Genomic DNA, 16,249 nt, shown 5'->3' on the forward strand with positions numbered 1-16,249 from the left:
TTTTTTTCTAACTCAAATAAAATGTGTAGAATGAAGTTCTATGTACCCCTTTACAGAAGCAACAGTTTCAACTCACCAGAAAAAATGTGGTTGCACTATGATAAGCGTTCACAAACACGCACGCACACAGGTGTGTTAAAATCTCAAAAGATTTACAATGTTCCCATACGGAGTACGAAAAGTTTTAACCTCAACCTGCTGTTTGCTGCTGCACCTGTTTGGGGTGAGATTGTTCCCACAACGCTGGCAAAATGCACAAAGCATGTCATGACGAAGGGGTTAACTTTTTTGGCAGTTTACATAGCAGGTCATGACTTTGGGATGGGGGAGGTGCCTTAAATGTTGTAATATGCATTTTAAAGGGAAACTGCGGTTGAAGGAACTGTTTTGGAATGAAAGTTTGGATAAACACAAATCAACGGTTTAGAAAGTTTATAATTTTCGGTAAGTGTGTTTGAAAACAGGTTATTTTAAGCAAAATGAAAATCTTGTCAAACTTGATTTCAACGCCAACTTGGATCCTACACACGCCAATAAATTCCGCACCACTTCACTCTCAATTTAAACCCAGCTGTCAAACTCGTGTGGTGACAGTTATGACGCCCACTCGTTCAAATTTTCAACGACCAGCTTGTGAAACTCGATTAAATCGCTTCTGACAGCATGGCTAAAAATTTCTCATCATTTTGACAACTCCATGCGTTCACGACTCGTGTGAGATTTTTCGACACATTTTTTTTCTTCTTCTCAAGCGTGTTTCGGTGGACCCCTCGTCTCAATTTTTGGAACATTTGTTTTTTCATGATTGCGTCATGTTTGGACATTTCTTTCAAACGCCTATTCGGAAGTGAAACTAGGCTGATTTTTTGTTTATAATTGATTATTATTTATTTAATTTACGATTTGTTTTATGATTTTGGAACCGACACTCGTTCTCTTTCCAGAAGGAATAATTATTCGTCGAATGTCTGAAAATGAAAAGAGAATAGTTTAGAATTAGGAGATGGTTTAAGTAAATCAATGAATTTAAATTCCATATAAAGGTCACTAATAAGTATGTAAGAGTGTCTAACGTAACTGCCATTTTCCAACAATTTTCCTTCTCGAATCAAAGCAATCCAACGCCAAACAGCCAAAATGTGGAACTCGCTTGTTTGGGCCAAACAAGCATCGCAGCAACCTGCTCTCCAAAGTGCCTGGCAGCGATTTTCTGCCCTTTTTGTTCACTCCTACAGATTTCCCGCTGATCCAAGGAGACCACGAAAATGGCTTCAAAACGGTGGAAAATACGGAATGTGTTGACGCGCGTTGCAGGTTAAGCCCGCGATGAAAAAAGGAACATGTGTCGAATCATAATTTCACCGTACACGACGGAGTAGAGACTGTAATCCAGCTTTCATGACTTTTGCTTGCTTAGGAGTGTGTACACTTTCATGAGCTAATAAAGTTCGCTTCTGACAAGAGCTTTTAAGGAAAATTTGTGCCGAGTTAGTTGGTTATTTTGCATCGAGTTCCAACCCCCTAAAGCATGCATAACATTACACAGCTGAACAAATTTGATGACAAAACATGTTTTCGTTGGAATTTGCATATCCACATCAGCAGCCCTGCGGCAGCAGTGTTGCCATCCGTTCCGAGCTTGTGCAGCATTGTGCAGCTGGGAACAAATTTACCCATTTATTGAAAAATGGAAATCCATCACAGCAAGCGGAGCGGAAGAAGTGGATTCGATTCGAAGCGTATGCCATGATGAAACTATCTCAAGAGGATCACTTTCCGCAAGGGACTATAGTCAATAGTTTCCGGTTTCGGGCAAATTCCATTCGAGAAGAAAGGAAGACTTGTCGGTGATCCGATGGATAATCGCATTATGCTGGTCGGACGTGAGCAAGCAAGCTTGGGAATTTTGGTTCTTTCGGCGAGAAAAGTGTTGTCAAACGATAAAAGTTTCCCAGCAACTCACACTGCGTTTGTTTTCACTTGCCTTTTTCCGAAAAAGGAATAAATTAGATTTACCATGAAAAGATGCTCCGAAAAGTAGTCTCAAAGTCTCATGACTATAAGTATTAGGGTGTTTCATCCAAACAAAGAAGTTCTCAGGACACCCTTAGGGACTCTCATGCCAAATATCAGCCCATTTAGGACCGATACGAAGTTTTTGCTCTGTTCTTGCTGGGTAGCAAAGTCTGTCTAGTAGGCCATGTCTCAGACACCTGCACAAAACTGTCGAAATTAGGTTAAGTCTCAGTTTAGTACCACGAACAGAGACATGGCCTACTACTTGCCTCGTCGCGTGTGAAGATTTTTTTTTTCGAACGAAAACTTTTATTTAAAGGGAATTTTTCCCTTCAAAAATTTTTAGTTGGACTAGATAATTCAACTTTTTAAATCCTTACAAAAAACGTTACTTAATCCACCCTTAGGTGGTTGGCGCCTTCCTCACATTTAAAGGGTGTTATCCAAAATGAAAAAAGTGCGTAAATAACACTTAAGTGCTTATAATTTTTGATAGGGTTGTCAGATCTCCAATGTTTTGGACGCGTTAGAAAGGTCTTTTGAATACCCATCCTACGATAGGTCGCATGAGAGATCCGGACAGCATTTTCATCAAAATATCTGAGATCCGGCCTCGAAAAAGTGCGTAAATAACACTTAAGTGCTTATAACTTTTGATAGGGTTGTCAGATTTTCAATGTTTTGGACGCATTGGAAAGCTCTTTTGAATACCTATCCAACGATAGGTCGCATGAGAGATCCGGACAACATTTTTATCAACATATCTGAGATCCGGCCTCCAAAAAGCGTATAAATAACACTTATAACTTTTGATAGGATAGTCAGATCTTCAATGTCTTGGACGCGTTGGAAAGGTCTTTTAAATACCTTTCTGAAAATGTATAGCATGACGGGTTTTCTTACAAAAACCACCCTTTTTACAATCTTCCGGACTTTTGCTAAAATCGTTTTTTAGCATAACTTTTGAAGTACTTAACTAAACTGCATAATTTTTAATAGCGACTTATGGGACCTCAAGACGGATCGAATGACGCCAAAACGGACAAAATCGGTTCAGCCAATGTCGAGATAATCGAGTGACAATTTTTTGATCAACATCCCACCACACACACAGACATTTGCTCAGAATTTGATTCTGAGTCGATAGGTATACATGAAGGTGGGTCTAGGAGGTCTAATTGAGAAGTTCATTTTTCGAGTGATTTTTTAGCCTTTCCTCAGTAACGTGAGGAAGGCAAAAATTCAATGAAATTTGGAGATTTTTTATCGCTTTTCAAAAAATCCACCTTTCTAGCTAATTATTCTTTTTCGACAGCTGTTTCTGTGTTAATTATCGTTAGCCGAGAGCCGTTGATTTCAACACGTGTGCAAAGTTAGTCTTTACCTTAGTTCTAGAAAGACACTCTGGGGGACACTTGCTCTGTAGGGAACTTTCCTTCCAGGACATATCGTTGCCAGTTAGGAAGTTTTCGGTTGAGCACATGTTTTTGGTGGGGTCAAATGAGATCTCATTATCTTATGGGATTTTTGAAAGGAGAAATTTTCTTGATAGGTTATTGCTTGACCTAAATTCTTGAATCATTTTGGCTTATTTTTCCTGCGGAACGTAGCTTCTGGACGCACCCCTCCTTCTAAGCTTCTTCGAATGGAATTTTCTCTGCTCAAAATTGGGACCACTTCGCAGAATGATTCGAGAAGGCGTTCGATAAAGTTTCATTTAAACATTTCAAAATGTTTGACAGCTCCTGTCTGTGGGATGCTGCCGTCGTTATTTTTCCTCCTCTCAACACAAAAATTCGAATCCAGATCTAGTCATCACTGCTCCAATTTTCATCCTCCTCTCTTCCACGTGGTCGTCTGGGGTGGGTGCAAGTGGGTTAAAGCAGGCGCTGGAAAACTTTTAAACTTTTTCCAACCCTTTTCCCACTTCCTCATACCAAGTGTTGTTTGCAGGTTGGAGCAAATCTTGGCATGCTGATTGACTTTGGCTGTGCGACTTTCAACCACTTTTTTTTCTCTCCGTGTATCTTTCCATGTTTTCTTCCGCCAACTTGCTTGTCTGGTGATATTGCACTTAATAAACTGTTAAAGTGAAAATGCTTTTTGTCGTCGTTTTTTGCCAAGATATCGTGGAATGCATGTTCCAATATTTTTCGGAATGTGAGTAAAACATGACGATTTTCTTGTTTTTTTTTAAACGCTCAGTTTTCCATAGACGACCCTAACGTCTAAGATTCCGCGTGTTTGGACCATCGACAATCACGTACAAAACAGGACACATTTGCATTATCCACCAGCACCTTCCACCCACACTTCTTTCGATAAAAACTTATGTAGTAGTAGGGCACAGTTAAAATATTCGACAATAATCGACGAATTTAAATTTGACAAAATAAATTTTGTTCGAATGAATATGTTTTACTAATATTAATTCGCCACCCAGAACACCACCCGTGTGACCCTCTTCGATTCATAATCCGATCAACCACCACGTTTCTGCTAGAGACCAGTGCTGCCAGCAATAGCTTCCCTCTTCTGGGTCGTACCGAAAATTAAAACAATAATTCCTAACTGCTGGACCTTATCCTCCGAAAAATGACGACTTTTTTTCTCGGAGTGGAAGGAGATGGAACAGACCAACTTGGAAGAGGAAAAGAAATCTTGTATCAGAATGTCACAGCAAAAGCAATAATGGCGACAGCGGCGTCGTTTTGTTTCGCAGAACAAAATGCCAATGTTTTATTCATCTATTGTGAGACTTTGTGTTTCCTTTCTCTTTTTGAGCTAAAGCTTTGATAAATATGGCGACTCTGGCAGGGTAAAGCATTAAGGTGGAACGAGGACACGAAAAACATTCAATAAAATTTTATTGTTCCTGTTCGTCGATTTCGGCATAATTCTCCTCTTCTCTGCTTTCCAGGTTTTACCATCGTCTTAAATTTCCATTGGCCTTTAACCTGCGACCTTCGTGCTTTATGATTTATCAAACTGTTGTCGGCAGATTGCGACAGTTTCATGGACCGTTTGAGTTGCACAATTTTGCGAATCCAAAATTCTTTTAGCAAATAACAACACAATTTAGAAGCGAAATTCACAAATTTCTGTTCCGAGAAATTGCTTTTGGGCTTATCCCGTAGTAAAATCAAAGCCTGCTGCGAGAAAATTAACAGAAAAAGCAGTTTGACTCAACGCGTATCAAATGCCACGATAGCTGTGTAGGGAACAGTCCAAAATTATCCCTACTCTAAGCTGGGAACACTGGAAAAGAAGACCACAAGTTCATTGTTTTGTCAAATGAGTTCAAAGTCTCAGGAGTGAGAGAAATAAGTTTGAAATGAGGTGATTTCAGTAGGTCGAAAACAAGTCCTTTTCAAAACATGCTCCCAAACAAAAACAATTCCATCTATTAAAAAGATTGAAAACTCTATTATCAATGGCATCCAATGTAACTACTTGGAAATAGCCAACCCGAGCATGCCATGCAATCTCATTTGTAAAATCAAAACAAAGCAGCACAGTTTTGTAACTTTTCCTCCTGAAAACTGTGAAAGAACCAAAATATAGCTGCATTCTTGCACAGCTCGACTCGAAACCAAAGTCCACCTCTCACGTTTCTGGGTAGAACAAACAACAACCAGATTATCTTCCCCCCTCTGAATTCAAGCTGCACAACAATGCACCAGAGAATTCTCCAACTACTCTCCTTTTGTCAGTTCCAAAGCTGAAGAAGCATCATCACCGCCCGCAACCTCCTGCGGAAAAAACACCCAAACAAACAGTGATGCTGGTGTTTACTTTACCCCACCGCACCCTACCCCTATGAAAATTTTGCCTTCTTTAGTTTTGGCACCCATAAACGAATTACCATGTTGGCCGTCGTCGACGTCGTCGGTGCAGTCAAAGCAGGCCATGATGTCTAACAACACTTTCTGCGCGCTAGCGAATCTGTGTTTGTTTTGGTTTTTCTTAGTTGTCGAGTTGCACCCACGCTTGAAACATTTTTTTTCGTCTGAAAAAGAGTCAGGGAAAAAGAGAGCCGAAAACATAATAAAAACAAAACAAACATAACCTAGAGCTGTTACCGCCAACGCTTACGCCCGTTTTCTGCAAGTTTATGTGTTTTTTTGGCAACTATTTAAATTTTATATAACGTTGAAATGAGTTTAAAAGCTCCGATAAAATCTGAAATATAATGAGGTCATACAGGTAAGTTTTTATTGTAACAGCAGTGAACTCGAGTGAACCTGTGAAGAAGCCGTCAAAATCTGTCAATTCTGTCATTTATTCCGTCAAATGTCACAATGAATTAACCCTTGAAATTGTCAAGTAGACCAAGAAATCAGCATTGAAGTTTGATTTCAATTAACAGCTCAATTAATTTGTCAAAATAACATATTCCATTAGGCCTCTCCCCGTGATATGTCATTTATCACCAACCCTGAAACGCCAGTAGCAATTAGCCAAATTGCTTTTCAGCTCGCGCCAACATTCACGTCCTCATGGTCAATAAACTTTATTGCCCAAAACCATATCCCAAAACCCAATAATGGACCTTCCCGCAAGCACAATAACATATGGAGCCAACTCCAATTCAAAACATGGTTCCGAAATTTGTTCGCATCAGTATCACCACCTAGCGTGGATGCCTGAAGTTACTACACTGTTAACTTTGAATATTAGACAAGATAATGTTGTATAACACACGCTACAGGTCACGCGCACGAATCTGATTTTGAATAAGTGGCATAATTTTTAATTGACCGTTGCTACTGGTTTATTTTTGTTTTCAACTTATTCTAGCGTAAACGAGTTGCATACATTGTGTAAATATGAAAACTGTCTCCTTAAATAGGGTTGGCGTTAATTGATATATAAATTACGTAAGTTTATAAATTAAAATTTCTAAAATTCTTTGGGAGGGATAATGCGTGTTACAAGTTTTTCTTATCTTTCCGTAAAATAAGTGTTTCGGTGTTTCTCAACAGATGGCCAGTTGGCCTGGCTTCAGCCCCAGTCAGACCCGATGGCTTTTTTCGAGCCAAGATTTGTCTTATCCGTCTAAACCTAATCTAGATCGTTAGCTTAGTCCAAGTGTAGGAGTCGTCCATGGGTCCTTCCTCGGTTGAGTCGCTGGTAGGCAGTTGGACTCACAATCCAAAGGTCATCAGTTCGAATCCTATCGAGAGGAATGCACCAACCACCATACGGCAGATTAAGTAGCGTTTTACCATTCGTTAACATGCTGAAGTAGTTATTGATATACTGATTGAACATATTGATAAAAAATCTGATGACCTAAATTTGTACACCTTTGTTTGACAGTTCGACGTCGTCGTGCTATCTTGTCGCACCCGCCATTTCGACGTTCCGAGAAAAACGCGTTTTAATGTTTGACCTTGAATATACAAAAACGAGCGCACGCAATGTAAACAATAACAAACACGTTTTGTTTGGCTGACCATTCTGTGCATTGTCCCGAAATTTGGTTGAAGTTGGTTGCTGGAGTCCCGAGTTATAATTACAAATGTTTACGGTAGTCTAGCTTGTACGTGCGACAAACGCATCCTGACTTTTCTGGCCTGAAATCCCTTTGGCCTTTTGTCGCACTTACATCAATTTTCATGGAGTGACAAGATAGCACGACAAGATTGAAACTACTTTCATATGTAAAGTGACAAACATGCACGGAGTTTTTTCGGTTTTTGTTGAATATCTCAGGATTGAAATCGAATTTTGGGGATCTGTGAAGGTCAAAAGGTGAGGCATTGTGAGCTGCACAAAATGGCGTTCTTAACTCAATTTGGCCCAAAATGCACGTACGACAAGTTAGCACGATGGCGACGAGTTGACAGGCGAAAAAACAATCACTTTGGGGTCAGGAAACTTTGCAGTTCTCAAGCAAACTTTTAAAATAATATCCGGCAATTTTGGGAAAGGTCGGTTTCTCTTGACAACGTTGGCAAGCCGGATTTTTAATTTGGCCACTGCTTGACGGATTTCTTGGCTGTATTTTGCAAGAGGAATCGGTCCACCGGTGGACAGATTTCTTTTCGGGAGGAAATGGGTACTTGGGACAAGTTTGTTAACAATGTCTAGCAAGAGGAATCCGTCCAACGGTGGACGGACTCTCCTGCAAAACAATGCACAGAAAGCCGTCTACTGGGGAACCAGTTCTCTTGCCAGCTTACAGCTATTCCTGAACGCCCAACTGTTGTAAGCCAACATTACGTGCATGATGAAATTACATGTTATTCCCCTTTACATTCATAATAAAATTATGCTACAAAACTATTCAAGAAAAATCGAACCGACTTACGGTAGTTGTACTGTATACTGTTTACAAACATTATACGAGGCTTTTTTGACGTTATCCCTCTGTGGCGTACACGGTCAGCAGCGAACGGGCAAAACAGGCAACAAATGGGAAATCAAAGTGAGACCAGGAAAAAAAAATCGCTTTTGTTCGAGCTTGCCTCCATATGCTTTGATTTCCCATTTGTTGCCTGTTTTGCCCGTTCGCTGCTGACCGTGTACGCCACAGAGGGATAACGTCAAAAAAGCCTCGTATAATGTTTGTAAACAGTATACAGTACAACTACCGTAAGTCGGTTCGATTTTTCTTGAATAGTTTTGTAGCATAATTTTATTATGAATGTAAAGGGGAATAACATGTAATTTCATCATGCACGTAATGTTGGCTTACAACAGTTGGGCGTTCAGGAATAGCTGTAAGCTGGCAAGAGAACTGGTTCCCCAGTAGACGGCTTTCTGTGCATTGTTTTGCAGGAGAGTCCGTCCACCGTTGGACGGATTCCTCTTGCTAGACATTGTTAACAAACTTGTCCCAAGTACCCATTTCCTCCCGAAAAGAAATCTGTCCACCGGTGGACCGATTCCTCTTGCAAAATACAGCCAAGAAATCCGTCAAGCAGTGGCCAAATTAAAAAAAATCCGGCTTGCCAACGTTGTCAAGAGAAACCGACCTTTCCCAAAATTGCCGGATATTATTTTAAAAGTTTGCTTGAGAACTGCAAAGTTTCCTGACCCCAAAGTGATTGTTTTTTCGCCTGTCAACTCGTCGCCATCGTGCTAACTTGTCGTACGTGCATTTTGGGCCAAATTGAGTTAAGAACGCCATTTTGTGCAGCTCACAATGCCTCACCTTTTGACCTTCACAGATCCCCAAAATTCGATTTCAATCCTGAGATATTCAACAAAACCGAAAACTCCGTGCATGTTTGTCACTTTACATATGAAAGTAGTTTCAATCTTGTCGTGCTATCTTGTCACTCCATGAAAATTGATGTAAGTGCGACAAAAGGCCAAAGGATTTCAGGCCAGAAAAGTCAGGATGCGTTTGTCGCACGTACAAGCTAGACTACCGTAAACATTTGTAATTATAACTCGACTCCAGCAACCAACTTCAACCAAATTTCGGGACAATGCACAGAATGGTCAGCCAAACAAAACGTGTTTGTTATTGTTTACATTGCGTGCGCTCGTTTTTGTATATTCAAGGTCAAACATTAAAACGCGTTTTTCTCGGAACGTCGAAATGGCGGGTGCGACAAGATAGCACGACGACGTCGAACTGTCAAACAAAGGTGTACAAATTTAGGTCATCAGATTTTTTATCAATATGTTCAATCAGTATATCAATAACTACTTCAGCATGTTAACGAATGGTAAAACGCTACTTAATCTGCCGTATGGTGGTTGGTGCATTCCTCTCGATAGGATTCGAACTGATGACCTTTGGATTGTGAGTCCAACTGCCTACCAGCGACTCAACCGAGGAAGGACCCATGGACGACTCCTACACTTGGACTAAGCTAACGATCTAGATTAGGTTTAGACGGATAAGACAAATCTTGGCTCGAAAAAAGCCATCGGGTCTGACTGGGGCTGAAGCCAGGCCAACTGGCCATCTGTTGAGAAACACCGAAACACTTATTTTACGGAAAGATAAGAAAAACTTGTAACACGCATTATCCCTCCCAAAGAATTTTAGAAATTTTAATTTATAAACTTACGTAATTTATATATCAATTAACGCCAACCCTATTTAAGGAGACAGTTTTCATATTTACACAATGTATGCAACTCGTTTACGCTAGGAATAAGTTGAAAACAAAAATAAACCAGTAGCAACGGTCAATTAAAAATTATGCCACTTATTCAAAATCAGATTCGTGCGCGTGACCTGTAGCGTGTGTTATACAACATTATCTTGTCTAATATTCAAAGTTAACAGTGTAGTAACTTCAGGCATCCACGCTAGGTGGTGATACTGATGCGAACAAATTTCGGAACCATGTTTTGAATTGGAGTTGGCTCCATATGAATCAAAGTGAGACCAGGAAAAAAAAATCGCTTTTGTTCGAGCTTGCCTCCATATGACAATAAGCCTACTTCGGTTTTAATAGTTCCACTTCCCGCCACTGGAGCGCGCCATTATCACCAAAGGGGATTAACGCGGTCGCTAGGTTAATTAAATTTGGCGCGTTGATGTTCAATTTTCATTTAACGCAAGTACCACATCGCGATTCGGCGAGTTTTTATGACACCTCCACCCCACCCCGCCTACTAGGATGTCATCGATGAGCTTTTTGTCACGCTAGTAACACAACAAAAACGAAGTAGGTGGCGCGTCGTCGCCTGCGATTACACACTCTATTTAAATTCAAACGGCAGTGCTGCCATCCAACTCAAAAGTGGGTGAACGAATGGTGATTTTATAGTCCTCTTTGGGGAATTAATTTTTCAATGTTGCGTCTTTGCTATCGTGAAGGTTGATAGGAGGGTTGTCAACCCCGGGGGAATACACGTCCTTCCTGCGAAAACGCACCTGTTGGAGCTGACCTCTCCTCCCCCTGAGAGGAGGCGATAATTTATGGACCCTGACAGAAAAGGTGTTTACGAGCGCTTTTGGAATGATTAAATTTAAATTTCGTTAATGGCCGAAATTGGCTTCGGATTAGATTCCGACGGTATTGTTTACAATTTCGAGCGATTAGGGTCACAGCAAGCCGTTGTGCGGAAGTCGAAGAAGTAGCAAAGGGGAGAGGGACTCTTTTATTACGAACGTCAACTTTGTTAGGTCATAGGTAGAATGTAAATTAAATTGTAGTGTCACCAACCATCAGTTAAGTGTTTAGTGCAAATAAAAGAGAGTTTGATAGAGCAAGTAAATAATGTGGAAATTTTTTCATTGTTTAGTAAACTGTCAAAAAATAATTGAATTCTGAGGCCAAATCGAAGAACTTGATCATCTTCGGAGTAGCATCCAGGGCTGACGTTTTTGAAATAATTTCGTTTATCAACTCAATTTAAATTGACTCAGTGAACTCATTCACAACTGACGGAAACAAGACTAAGGAGACGTGAGATTGAGGGTGAACAAAGCAATACAACGCACATATGCTTAGCTTCCCCTTACCCAACTCGGTCGTGGCCAGCTTAGTTGTAGAATCTGACAGACCACAGCATGCCATGCCAAGGCAGAAAGCATGCCATGTTGCAGGAACTGCCTCCACGGAAGTGGCGGTTGGAGAAACAGCTCATGGCCTACTAACGATACCCTGAGGGAAACTGCCTCCGGGGTAAATCGTGACAGTTGACAGAATAATTGACAGAATTGACAGTTTCACTAGTTCACTTGAATTCACTGATTTTCGCACTAAACACTTACCTGAAGATCGCCAAACACTTCGAAATTGGAGAGTTTCTCTCAGAGGTACCTCGATTTTGACGTCCGTGGTTGGGAAGCATTTCGAAAATTTTCTTATCATGTTAATTTTGCTTGCTAAATGTCTAGAAATCTTTTAGGAGACTCATTTTAAGATATTAAACCTCAAAATCGGTCCAACAATTGTCAAATTGCCCCAATCTCAGTGTGCAGTATACACTTGGAAACTGGAATGGAACGTGCATACGCATAAATCATTCGTCTTTCCCTATGTCTTGTTCGGAATGGTTCTCGACTCTCTCTCCCCCCTCTTGACTATTTGCATTTGCTGGTGTAACAATATCCATTGTGAGTCTGAATGTGTCTGGCAGTGGTTGGCCCTCGGCAGGTTACCTTGCACAATTCCGAGGAAGCTACTCTCTGAGGAATTAGAGAGGCACATACTTTGAATAATTAAGAATACTTTAGCGGATCTTGTTGCACAAAGCGAAACGAAACGTTAATTCAACCTTAATTTGAGAAATAAATTTTCCCTGCTCAGCGCTGTGACGTGTGCGGTGCTGTGCGGGTTGCATAACTCTCGCATCAATGATCACCTAAAAGCAGGATGTGCAACAGCATTTTGTATGTGTGAATAAATCAGATGGGAAAAGGTTCGAACGCAAACAATTTGTGTGCATTTTATACACAAATAATACGAATTCATTTCCCCTCTCTCAACATGCATTCGTTTGACCCGATTGGGGGTCGTCATCGGCTTTAATGTGGATTTAAAATGTTTCGAAAGTCCCTCTCTGACATGGGGGATGATTATCGGGTCGGGATGAATTTAAGGCCCTGTTGATGTATGTCTGGTATTTTGCTCGGTGTTGAAGTTTTGCATTTTTCATCTGGTTGCAAATGAGTTTGTGGGTGAAAACGATTAGTCGTATACACAGCAGTTGATTGTTTGATAAAGGATTAATTGGAAAATTGTTTTGAACGTTTTAAATTAAATTATTTCATCGTAATTAATTTGATTCAAAGAAGACATTTTCAAAACTGACACAAATTTCTGACATTTCTCACCCTCGATAAAACTTCCATCAGGCATTGGAATGTATGTTTCAAACATAAATTCCCACCATCAAAAGGACGAAAGTGAAATAAATTCCCAGCCACCTCCATCGAAGCAAGCTGGTGTCCAACGTCACGAACGGACAATGGTGTGGTTTGACTTTCCCTTTTTCCACCATTCAACCCTAACCTCCAAGGATGGTCAGTTGAACGGTCAGAACGTCCCTCGGAGAGGGGAGATTGGTCGCAGCAGGCGCCGTCCTCCAGTTGGTTGGGTGTCAATCCGATTGTGTCTAGTTGACCAACCCTCCCTTCGTCGCCATCTTGGACCACGTGGCCTACTAAGACTAGTGGTGGGAAGTGTGGCGACAACAACAATCCCCGGCAGTTGGCGACGGACGGTTGATGGTGTTAAAAGAAAACAGACACCAGACCACAGTTGGCCGTGGCATTCCAAGATGGGGAGTTTTTGAAGGGTGATGGAGGAGGGATGTTGGACGCCGCCTACTGGGACCGACTGGAACTACTACTGGTTTGGGGTGATAGCAGAGAATTAATGCTAGTGATTTAGTCATCCTGATGGGATTTTGGCGTAACGGACTCGTATCTGTCTTGTTCGTCAAAAAGAAAGATCTTAAAACAAGAAGCTTTGATGATATGTGGTGATAAATTAAGATGTATTTTTTGGGGATACATTATTGGAGCTTGGTTTTTTAAATCTCAATCTTAAGTTTGACTTCTAGCTAAAAACAAGTTGATTTGATATAAACGCAACAAGTGTTTAAAAAAAAACAAATATTATAAATTACCTTTTTTCAAGCATTCATCATATTTTGTTTCCAGTTGGAGCTTGCAGAGGTGGAATCCGTTCAGCTGTCAAACAGTGCGAACCGGATTTCTGAAGCATGCGCACTCAGTTCTTCACCTGACATGCTGTCAGCTGATGGCAGACAGGGTATTCCTTGACCAGTCTGCCATAATCGTAACATTATTCAGTTTTTATTCCAGTTTCATCGATTTCTGCGTAGTTCAGTCCCCTTCAGCGTCAGATTTCTTTCGCACTCGTTTGATTGTGATGCGGAATCGCCGATAATTGTGTTTTGTTCGTGAGTGACAATTTTCCATCGGTCCTCGCTCAGTGGATAGGTAACGTTGATTTGCCATGTCTGCCCTTTTGATGCTTCCTTTCTTCCAGAATCTTCACTGACACTTATCAATCACTTATTCTCTTTTGGCACTCATTTCGTGAGAACTCATCACTTTTATTTCTCACCGACTGTCGCGTCATCAACACGTTCCAGCACTCTCACAGTCGAGGACTCTTGGATGACAAATCGATATTTTCGTGCATTATCATGACACAGCATCCCAACGCAAAAAATCGTATCCTCTGTCCTACCCCTCGACTCCGTGGTTCACGTGAACAAACCGAAACAAAACAAACCGCCGGAAATCGACGCTCTTACCCGCAGAATATGTCCATTTTGGGCGACAGCCAGGGAAAAACTGGTGTGGCGATCCCAAACCGAATCGACAGCCGACGACGACGACGAAGCCACGTAGAGCCGAACAGAATCTTTCTGCGAAATGTTCGGGGCTTTGTTTCCTATCCCTCGAACGGTGTGAGATAAATTGAGAGAGAGAGAGAAGATCGTTTGAAGTGGGAACAGAGTGAAAGAATCCACCCCACAATGTTTGTTTCAAAATAAAAGACGAACCAGAGTGAACAGCGAATGAAAAACAAATCAAACATTACAAATTTATTTTCACTGCCAAATGCACGTGTCGTGTCGCGCGCCAAACAGAGCTCTCACCATGACGTCGTGGTTTTTTATCCGTCCAATTTTCTCTCGAATATCTCTCTCTTATCGAGCGCATGGCGAGAAAATCTCCAAAACGCGCATGCTTTGATTCGCGTTTTGCTCTCCTAAACCGGTACTAGGGACGCGAGCCTCAGACAACAACAAAAACTTTGAAGCTGTCACGCAAAACATCTGGTTCTCTCTTTGGCGATTTGGCGACCTTTTCGGATGTTATTTTGACAGTTTTGTTGTTGATGATGATAATGATGATGGTAAGAGGTAAAAGATAACAGGCATTTTTGGTCTCCCCCTTCACAGGAAAATGTAGACAGAGAAATGGCAGATTTATGTTGTTTAAGACAATGCTTCCAGATGGCCAAATCGAAAACAGAAAAGGGTTATCCGTGTTTTTTAAAAAAATTCAAGGTTAAACACTCTCGATTGCCTCAGCAATGGCCGGGTCCTAAATTTATGTATGACAGTTATGTGAAATCCTTATTTTGAAAATTGTTCTTAAAATATTTAAAAAATCATCATAAAAGATAGAACTTCACATCAAACCCAATGAGAATCAGTTAACAGTTTATTTTATCCAGAGAAAATTGTTCTTAATCAATTGTTCAGGTCAAAAGAGGACCAAAATCTTACTCTATCTTTTTTGTACAAAGTAGAATTTCAAGACGAGGTTTATGAAAAAAGCAAATTTTGCCTTTTAACATCCTAAACTAACATTATATTACCTACTCACACACATAGGGGAAATATACCCATTTTAAACCTAACAAGCGGTCGTGTTTAAATGATGCTGAATAAACTGGAGTGTTCCTTGAAATTTACTAAAACCAAGTACACCAACGAGTAGAGCAACTTTTTGTGAACATTTCTGTTTATTATATAAATATTTATTCAATAAATATTTCCAAAATGTATTTTAATCAGACTGCAATGCATAAGGCCACGCCCATTTTCCTATCTCAGCTGAGTTCTTTTTTTCTTCCAGCGCTCCTTTGGGTCTGCTTTGTGCTGCAAATTGTGATGAAATTTTAAGCAAACACTCACGAAAAGAAGCATTTATAGAGAAAATTTCCTGGCATCACTGGCTCACTCCAACAGGCGCTGCTGATGGTGTTGGTAGCCACCATTTGTTCTTTCTTCAGCCTTCGATTGGAATAGGTCGTCAAAAGTCAAACGTCAAAAGACATGGCGCGTTTGTTTTTTTTATGGCGCTTGCTGATTATTTACATGTTTCGGGATTATTTTTCAAGTGAGTGACTAACTAATGTGCAAAAGAATATTTTGCGGTGCTGTTGCTGGTAAGTTTATATCCTAAATAGTATTTTTGGAGCTTTAATCGAGCATCAAACTCTCCATATGACGAAGGATATAGGAGTTTGACGAGAAAGGGTATATTTCCCCTACAAACACAAAGGACGAGAGTGTGTCTTCCATGCTTAATATCGTCATCATCATCGTCGTCGTCTACTTGGATGGTGCTGGCGACGCCGTAATGGTCTTTTGCAAACGTGGTGCGGTCACTTCACTGTATGTGTGCAAGAGTGCACGATAAACCATATAATTAATTGCTTTATTATCATCAATTATAGACGAATTATTTAATCCGACATTACTGATTTCGCTCATTTTCAGTTTCGCATCGCAGCATGCCTTTCTTGGGGCCTGCTTGTAT

General features: G+C 40.6%; 1 long non-coding RNA gene across 1 annotated transcript; it reads right to left on the reverse strand.

The window, feature by feature from the left end:
* Nucleotides 1-862: 862 nt before the first annotated feature.
* On the reverse strand, nucleotides 863-14,361 carry LOC119765503. The gene is made up of 2 exons (XR_005276782.1): nucleotides 13,570-14,361; nucleotides 863-968 (listed from the first exon to the last, which is right to left on the reverse strand). It is a non-coding gene; the product is annotated as an uncharacterized LOC119765503 (long non-coding RNA).
* Between the last annotated feature and the right edge of the window lie 1,888 nt (nucleotides 14,362-16,249).

This window comes from Culex quinquefasciatus, chromosome 1 (genome assembly GCF_015732765.1).
Source record: "Culex quinquefasciatus strain JHB chromosome 1, VPISU_Cqui_1.0_pri_paternal, whole genome shotgun sequence".
Classification (NCBI taxonomy): domain Eukaryota; kingdom Metazoa; phylum Arthropoda; class Insecta; order Diptera; family Culicidae; genus Culex; species Culex quinquefasciatus.